General features: G+C 46.3%; 1 long non-coding RNA gene across 1 annotated transcript; it reads left to right on the top strand.

The window, feature by feature from the left end:
* Positions 1-536: 536 nt before the first annotated feature.
* LOC116856216 lies at positions 537-4,537 on the top strand. Its single transcript, XR_004380507.1, has 2 exons — positions 537-575; positions 4,331-4,537. It is a non-coding gene; the product is annotated as an uncharacterized LOC116856216 (long non-coding RNA).
* Positions 4,538-8,258: the final 3,721 nt, after the last annotated feature.

Raw genomic sequence — 8,258 nt, 5'->3', positions numbered from 1 at the left:
GTGGTTTGATCTGTCTTTACCACTAAATAGTGTTCCACGGTGGGGAGGCATTGCGGTTTACTCAACTATCCATCTGCCGAAGGACCTGTGTTCATTTTGGATATTAGGAAGAAAGCTGTGGGAAACATACACATCCAGGTTTTTGTGTGAACATTAGTTTTCATTTCTGTGGGGTCACCTGGCAAGAGGACAATGGCTGGGTTGTGTGGTCACTGCCTGTTCAGCTTTTAAAGAATCTGACAAATGGTTTCCCAGGGTGGCTGCACCATGTTACCTGCCCATGGGTAAGTAGGGGGGACTCCGGTTTTTCCACATGCTCGCCAGCAGCTGGTGGGTGACTATTTGGTATTTTACTGGCTCTGATGGGTGTCGTGAGGTCCCACTCTGGTTTGACTTCACATTTCCCTAATGGCTAATGTGTCTCCACATCTTTTCATGGGCTCATTTGCCATCTGAGTATCTTCTGTGGTGAAATGCCTGTTCATGTCTTTTGCCCATTTTCTAAATGGATCATTTTTTTTTTTCAGCCTCTTAACGGGGACTTTTGTGGAGCTGAAATTTATGGTGTCGATGAGGTATGATTGATGGAATTTCCTTTTATAGATCACATTGTTTGTGTCAAGTCCAAGAATTTTTTGGTTGGCCCTCGATTCTGAAGATTTTCTTTCTCTCCCCCACCCAAAAGCTTTCCAGTTGCACATTTTACATTTGATTTAATTTTTGTATAATATGTGAGGTTTAGGTTGAAGTCATTTCTTTTGCTTAGGGATGTCCAGTTTCAGCAGAACCACTTTCTGCAAAGGTCCTCCTTTTTCCTTCAAGCTGTATGGGTAGCTTTGCCAAAAATCATGTGGGCAAATTGATGTGGGTTTGTCTCTGGGTCAGTCTTCTGTTTTACTGATCTTTGCACCCATCCCTCACACAATACCACACTTTCATGATTATTCTATGTATATGGTAAGAGTTATTATTGAGTAGAGCAATTCTTCCCATGTTTTTCTTCAAGATTATTTGAGCCATGCAGTGCTTCTGTCTTCTTAGATAAATTCAGAATTAGTCTGCTACACACACACACACACACACACACACACACACACACATTTTTTTTTTGAGATAGAGAGAGAGAAAGTGTGTTCATGTGTGTGTGCCCAGGAGGGAGGAGCAGAGGGAGAAGGAGAGAGAGAATCCATGCTGTGTGTGGGGTAGATGTGGGGCTCCATCTCATTACCCTAAGATCATGAAAACTAAGAACCGGATGCTCAACTGATGGAGGCATCCAGGCACCCCTAGTTTGCTGGGTCTTAAAAAACCTGTTTGAGCTGTTTTCAATAAGGAATTTGAAGCTTCTGCAACCATTTGGAGGGCTGCAGACATGAAAGGCAGCAAAGCCACCTGCGACCTTCTCAGTGTCGGTATCCAAGCAAGGGCTCTGAAGGGCTCCCCAGAGATTGTTACAAATCTCAAGAACCTCGGGAAAGCCGCTACCAACTCTCCCAGTAGGCTGCACCGAGCAGTGACTCTTGAGGTCAATCTAGAGCAGCCTGGAGGGTCAGGGCCTGAAAGCAGATGGTACAACACTGTCCAGGTCTGGGAACGTGTTGTCAGGTTTCTGTGCAGTTGGTGATGAAAAGCTGGGGAAGACAGCTCCTCACAGAGCCCAGTTTTCAGCGGGACAGAGCTCTCTGGAAGTGGATCCCTACAACCCAGGGAGCGTGTCCTCACATGTTTAGTTATTCGTTGACACAGTGGAAGGGTGTGCTGAACAGGCTAAAGACACTGCAGGGAAGCTATGGGGGCTCAGAGGTGGTTAGGTGAGCAGGCGGGCAAGCCACTTCGGTGGGCTGAGAAATGCAGGGATGCAGGACAGGCAGGGACTGTCAGGGAAGAGGCAGAGGGAGAGAGGAAGGACGCACTGACACACTCATCACACATGAGGGAAGATGCTTCAGGGAAAACCATGTCTGTGCTGAGGCACATGTGTACTGCAGCCCTCCTGTGGGGGAGGGTAGTGCAGGAGAGGGATCCTTCTGGAACCACGGAGGAGGATGAAGGTGTGGATATGCCAGTAGGCTGGTCTGCAGACACTGGGGCTGTGGCCTCATCCCTCACCCGGTTCTGGGGAGCCATGTGACAGTTCCAGTGTTCCAAGAGCAAGCTGAAGAGGTGGGTTGGAAAGCCCAGATGTGCGTTCTGTGTTTCCTTCCTGCAGCCCCATCTGTAAAGCCAGTACTTTGTCTTTAAAAACAACCAGGAGGTTCTGGACTCCAGCCCTTCTTTCTCCCCACCCCTGGAACCCAGTGGCACTCTTTAGAGCTGGAGTGAACACTGAGGTATTGTCTTTGAAGAAAAATACCATTGTTGTGGATCACACTTATTTTATCCAAATGAAGTGTTTATTTACTTCGTGCAGCTCTCACCCATATGACACGTCAGTTCCAATTTGTGGCAGGAAGCTAAGTTAATCTGACTCCAGCCCCCACAAGGCCATTCAAGGCACGTCCCAGAAAATAACAGGATTGTTTAAGGGTCACTGCGGCAGGGCTAAGAGCTGGGTTTTCTCTATCTTTGTGCCCCTGTGTGCAAGAATGCCCACTGCCAATGACGTACAAACTATGCTGGGCAGCAAGACAGCTTTGTAGGGGGTGTGTGTGTCACAACTCTTCCCTGGGGGGCAGACATGGCCTTCAGTTCCATGGTCCCAAGGTGTTCCTCCACGGTCCAGCCAAGGTCAGTGGTTAAGCTAAGGTCATGCGGCTGGGGGCAACAGAGGAGCTGGTAACTTACTAAAAACAGATGGACACATGGAGACACCCAGGAGGTCAGCTTGAGTCAGGAGAGCCGGGACCACGTGAGGGTCCATATCCCCATGGGCAGGTGGCAGAGTTCCTTCCAGGATGGAGCTCCTTGATGGTCCTTTTCACTGGAATCCTCAGTGCCTGGTCCAGAGGAGAGGCTTAGGGTAGATCATATGCTTCCCATCCTAAAAGGATGATAGTCTGATTCATTTTCTGGGGCTGACCTGTGAAACTGCTAAACAAGGAGGCTTTAAACAACAGAACATAGTTTTCTCACAGTGCTGGGGGCTAGAGGTCTCAAATCAAGGTGTCAACAGGATTGGTTCCTTCTGGAGGCTATGAAGGAGCCTCTATTTTATGACTCTCCTGGTTCCTGGTGGCTGGTGGCAAACGTTAATGTTTTTTTGTTTTTGTTTTTGTTTTTGTTTTTTTTTAGAGAGAGAGAGCATATGCACATAGTGGGAGAGGAGCAGAGGGAGAGAGAGAATCTTAAGCAGATTCCACGCCCAGTGTGGAGCCTGACACAGGGCTCGATCTCATGACCCTGAGATCATGACCTGAGCCAAAATCAAGAGTTGGGTGCTTAACTGACTGAACAACCCAGGCTAACCATTCCTTTTTTTTTTTTTTTAAGATTTTATTTATTTATTTGACAGACAGAGATCACAAGTAGGCAGAGAGGCAGGCAGAGGTGGGCAGGAAACAGGCTCCCTCCTGAGCAGAGAGCCTGATTCGCGGCTCAATCCCAGGACCCTGGGATCATGACCTGAGTCAAAAGCTGAGGTTTTAATCCACTAAGCCACGTAGGTGCCCCCAGGCTAATAATTCCTAACCTTATAGTTGTGCTATGATGATTCTGTCTCTATTTGCATCCCTACACTTCTGACCTGCAGAACTGGGAGCTAATATATGGGTGTTTGCTAAGCCCTACATTGGTGGTAATTTGTTGCAGAACATAGAAAAAAATTAATTTGCTGAACTAAGCCACAAAACCCAAACATCCCCATTTTACAAAAGAGGAAACTGAGGCCCAGCAAGACGGGTCATCTTGCCCACAATTGGCCTGTCTGTGGCAGGGAAGGGCCTTGAACTGAACTCTGCTGGGCTCCCAGTCTGTTACACTGTCTTGCCACATAGCCACTTGTATTTAAATGGAAGGCCCCGGTGGTACATATTTCTTCTTCCGATTACTCAACCATTTGATGCACATAGTTATTTAAAGGTGCAGAAATTGCTCAAAATAATAGCGAGAGGAGCATGCAATATTATTGCCTTCATTGGCCATTAGTGGACGGCTTGAGATCAGGCTTGCGTTTAGAGTTAATTATGGGACGGCGAGTCTGAGACTCTGTGGCCTGCAGGCCTGGGGTCTTTGGTCTTTGCCATTGCGAAGGTGACAGGCTACGGCTTATTGATCCCACGTGACCGGGTTTGGCCTCACTTGCATTATGGTAACAGAACCTAGTAAATTGTGAAGAAATGGCAAAAGCTAAATGATGATCACATGTAAGCTATTAATGTAATTGTGTTCTTAGAGCCGCCTTCCTTAAATTACTCCAGTGGTGATTTCAGATTGAATTGGAGTCACATCCCGGGAATAATTCATCCCCCGATCTCAACCCGCATTGGAGTCAACAGCGCACGGCACACATTGAGCTAGCTGCTTTATTGTTGGAATTCCATAATCTACGAGGCACTCTCAGTCATGAAGTAGCTCATTATTAAAATATAATATTACGTTCGCGTGTGATTATTATTTTAATGCAGTTCTCCGTTGACTTACACAAGGAGGCCCAAACTCTTTCAGGCTCCGCTCTCCGTTCTCCTACAGTAAAGTTAATTTATACAAAGATGATAAAAAAATTTGATTTATTTTACAACAGATCAGTAATTGTGCTCTACAAATAAGTTCGTAATGATAATCAACAGCATTTTCAACATAATTTAATTTGTCTTCTCCCGAGAGGTAGTTAAATGCAGTAATAATAACACCAGTGTTATGGACTCAGCAGCAGTTAATCATGGTCTGAATATGCAGACAGCCCCAATATTGTATTGACAGAAATTAAATTAACCATCAGCTTGGGCAATCAGCGGCTATACAGCTATTAAAAGCAATAAAGGCAACAAACCCCAACCATTGCCAATTACATTTTGACATATACAAGGGAAAGGACAGATGCTTTGATTCGAGATTTTTCTTTCCATGAAAATAAGACAAGAGAGTCGCACCTTGAACTTGTGCAGACCTTGTTCCCCCAAGGCTTGCTGAGCGTGGGATGGGCTCTCACATGCGATCTCTACTGACGGTTTTCTTTTCACTAAAAGATAATAATCGATTGGTCAGGAGTCATAGTTTGTTAAATTTTAAGTTGTTTCTCCAACACAACTTTTGGTGTCCCTACAAGGGTTCCCTGTGTGGGGTTTTTTGTTTGTTTTTGTTTTAATTTGTTTTTTTTTTTTTTTCCTAACGTAATGTTTGACACAGGCACATAACAAGGATTCAATTTTAAGATGGTAGGGAAAGCAGGGGAAAAAGGGAAGGAAAAGAAAAGGAAATCTCATATTTTTGAGCTTAGGAAGATTCTCAGTTTAGTTCAATGATGCTGTAATACGACAGTGTTTTACCATCATCTGTAGGAGACTTTGAGCTGGTTTAATTCAATGCCCATCCAAATAGAAGTATCGGGTGGGAAGTAAATTTCTTCTTTCCCCTCCCCCCCCACTTCCTTCCTTTCTCCCTCTCTCCCTTCCTTCCTTCCTCTTTTTTTCCCTTCCTTCTTCCATTCCCTCCCTCTTCCCATTCTCTCCCTTCCTCCCTTCCTTCCCCAGCACACTACCCTCCTTCTTAGTGGAGGTTTCAATCTTCCTCAGCCTTCATGCTTAGAGATTGTCCATATGGGGTTGGTTGTACTGGGGATCTAGCTGAGCCACAGGCTACAGACTGGTTTATGCCACCAATGGTCCTCGGCCACCATATTAGCTGTGGTTGGTGGGGAGATGCTCAGTGGCAGGAGTGGCCATTGAGGCTCCTGGTCACTGACATTGGGTAGAGTACTCTGAGCTGGAGACTGGACCACCTGTGGACCTGGAGGAGGCTCCCATGGAACTCTTTGGTACTGGAAAAAGATGAGATTTCAAGTCGAGACTGGATGGGGTCTGGAAGCCAACTCAATCTGTCTGCATTATTTCCCTGTGTCCTCTCATTTTAGACCCCATGGAGCTCTCCTTTCCTTGTGACCTGCTGCCCCTCCCCCTTCTCCAGTCTGGAACAAACTTAAAGTTGGCACAGTTGCTTGGCACTTGTGGTAAGCAAGCTAGCCTGCTGACCTTGGGGATAGAGAAGGGGCATGAGCCAAGGAAAGCAGGTGGTCTCTAGAAGCTGGCAAGGCCAGGAAATGGAGTCCCACCCAGATCCTGCAGAAGGAGCACAGCGCTGCTGAAACTCTGACTCCACCCCAGGGCAATCTGGGTCCGACTTCTGACTCCTCAACTGTAAAGTAATACACGTGTGTTGTTTGCCGTTGGTGGCAATTTATTAAGGGAGGAATAAGAAAAGAATGCAGTTCTTCATCTTTTTATAAAAACCTATTGTTTATGAAAAGTATTGTATAAGCCAAGCCCTTCATGCTTTCAAAAGTGTGAACCCCAAAGCCCAGGTGCTTGCAAATTCAAAGTGTTAGGTTTTGAAACAGACCAGTAGTTTCCCTGATTCTCTGCCATACACCATCCTTTTCTTGAGCTGAGGGCAGGCACTGATGGGCTGGCAGAAAGGGCAAAGAGAACAGGGAAAAGAAAATTCAATCAACTTTTCAAAATGTCATTCTAATGCGATTTCACACTATAGCACTAGGTATAAGAGTACTGTTATGTCTGGTGTGACCTTGGCTCTAAAGGCACTGTGCCCCAGTCTGCCCTGCTGACCATGCAGACCGGCTTTCCCTGGCCCCAGACTGCATGGGTTGGTTTGTCCAAAGGCAGAGTATCCTGCTCAGCCCAGCTGGTATGTGATTTCCCTTGTTTTAACGCCCAAACCCTCATGTCTGAGAACTTCTTCAGTCTTGGGTATGTTAAAACAGTTGGTCACCTTAGTCATGGTTCATAAAAAATCATGGCTGAGAGGCTGCCATAGCCAGTGGAACCTCCTATCTCCTGGGACTGTGGTCTTCAAACTGTGTTCCAAAGAACCTTAGAAAATCTGTGGAGCCCATCAGTGGTCCCAGGATAAGGGGGGGAACTGGGGCAGCTTCAGGGTCTCCCCTCTTGCTTTAAGCAGAGTGACCTGCTGTAGTGGGCTACATTCTGAGCAATGTTTTTTTTTTTTTTTTTGTTTGTTTTTTTTTGGCCAAAACCAAGGCAACAATAAGTGTGATGAACACTGATAAAACATGTGACCATTACACAGGTGAGAAAGTAGAGGCCTGGGGAGAGCACTGAGTCTAGCAGTCCCAAGGCTAGAACCCCAGTGTCCTCATTTCACATCCATGCTCTGTGCTTGTCCACATGGACAAAGAGCTCTCTACCCCTCAGTCTCTATGCCTCAGTTCCTGGGATGCTTTGGCCAGCAATTCCGCTCTCAGGCCGGGCTCCCTGGACACACAGGAAGCGAGGACGAAGGTGTCAGCACAAGAGCCTGCAGGAAGTGGAGCAGTTACTGCTGTCTCTATCCATCAGGTGACAAAAACCCAATTCTTTCCTCCCACATAATATCATTTAGATATACCACCAGTAAAATGGTGTTTGGGGAGTGCCAAACCCACTTCAGTCGTACCTTTGCTACCAGTGAAGGTCATGGAAGCTGGGGCAGGCAGAAAAGGGAGGAGAGAAGATCTTTTGGCAATATTTCCTTTGACTATTTTTCCACAATGAACTCTGCAATGCAGTGAATGCACAAGACAGTGGCGAGAGTCCCTGTCTCCACAGAGATTATAATCTAAAAAGGAAGGACGTCTCCATAAACAGCTATAGATAACAGGATATTCATATTCTAGATGCCAGAGCCCAAAGGTGATTTCCGGGTCCAGAGGAGGGGTGTCAACCTGGTTTGGGGGCTTGAGGGCAGGGCATGGATGGCTCCTCAAAGGAATCTGAGACTAAAGACTTGGAAAATTAGCCAGGCAAAGAGTGTTCACCTTCACTTGGATTCCCACAACAAGACTGGGACGGGGACACTATACAGTAGAAGAAGGAACCCCTTTAACAGATAAACGGATTTAAGTTCAGAGAATTTAAAAGGACTCTTTTCAAATCTCAGGACTTTTATTGGTGGATACTGATCAGAACACATATCTTTCCATTCCAAATCCAATGCTCTTTCTACTTCAAGAAATGTGGGGCCGGACTCTGCCTCTCCAAGAGGGCACTGGATGAGCAGAACGGAGCATGGGGCATTGGTTTCCTTGAGGTCTGAGTGGATAGTTCTTGAATGGTCACAACTTTAGGTCTCAGACCCCCTTTCCCTGC

This window comes from Lontra canadensis, unplaced genomic scaffold, assembly GCF_010015895.1.
Source record: "Lontra canadensis isolate GAN:19392208 unplaced genomic scaffold, GSC_riverotter_1.0 scaffold108, whole genome shotgun sequence".
Lineage (NCBI taxonomy): Eukaryota > Metazoa > Chordata > Mammalia > Carnivora > Mustelidae > Lontra > Lontra canadensis.
The sequence above is the reverse complement of the archived record's forward strand: the minus strand, read 5'-3'. Positions and strand labels throughout refer to the sequence as shown.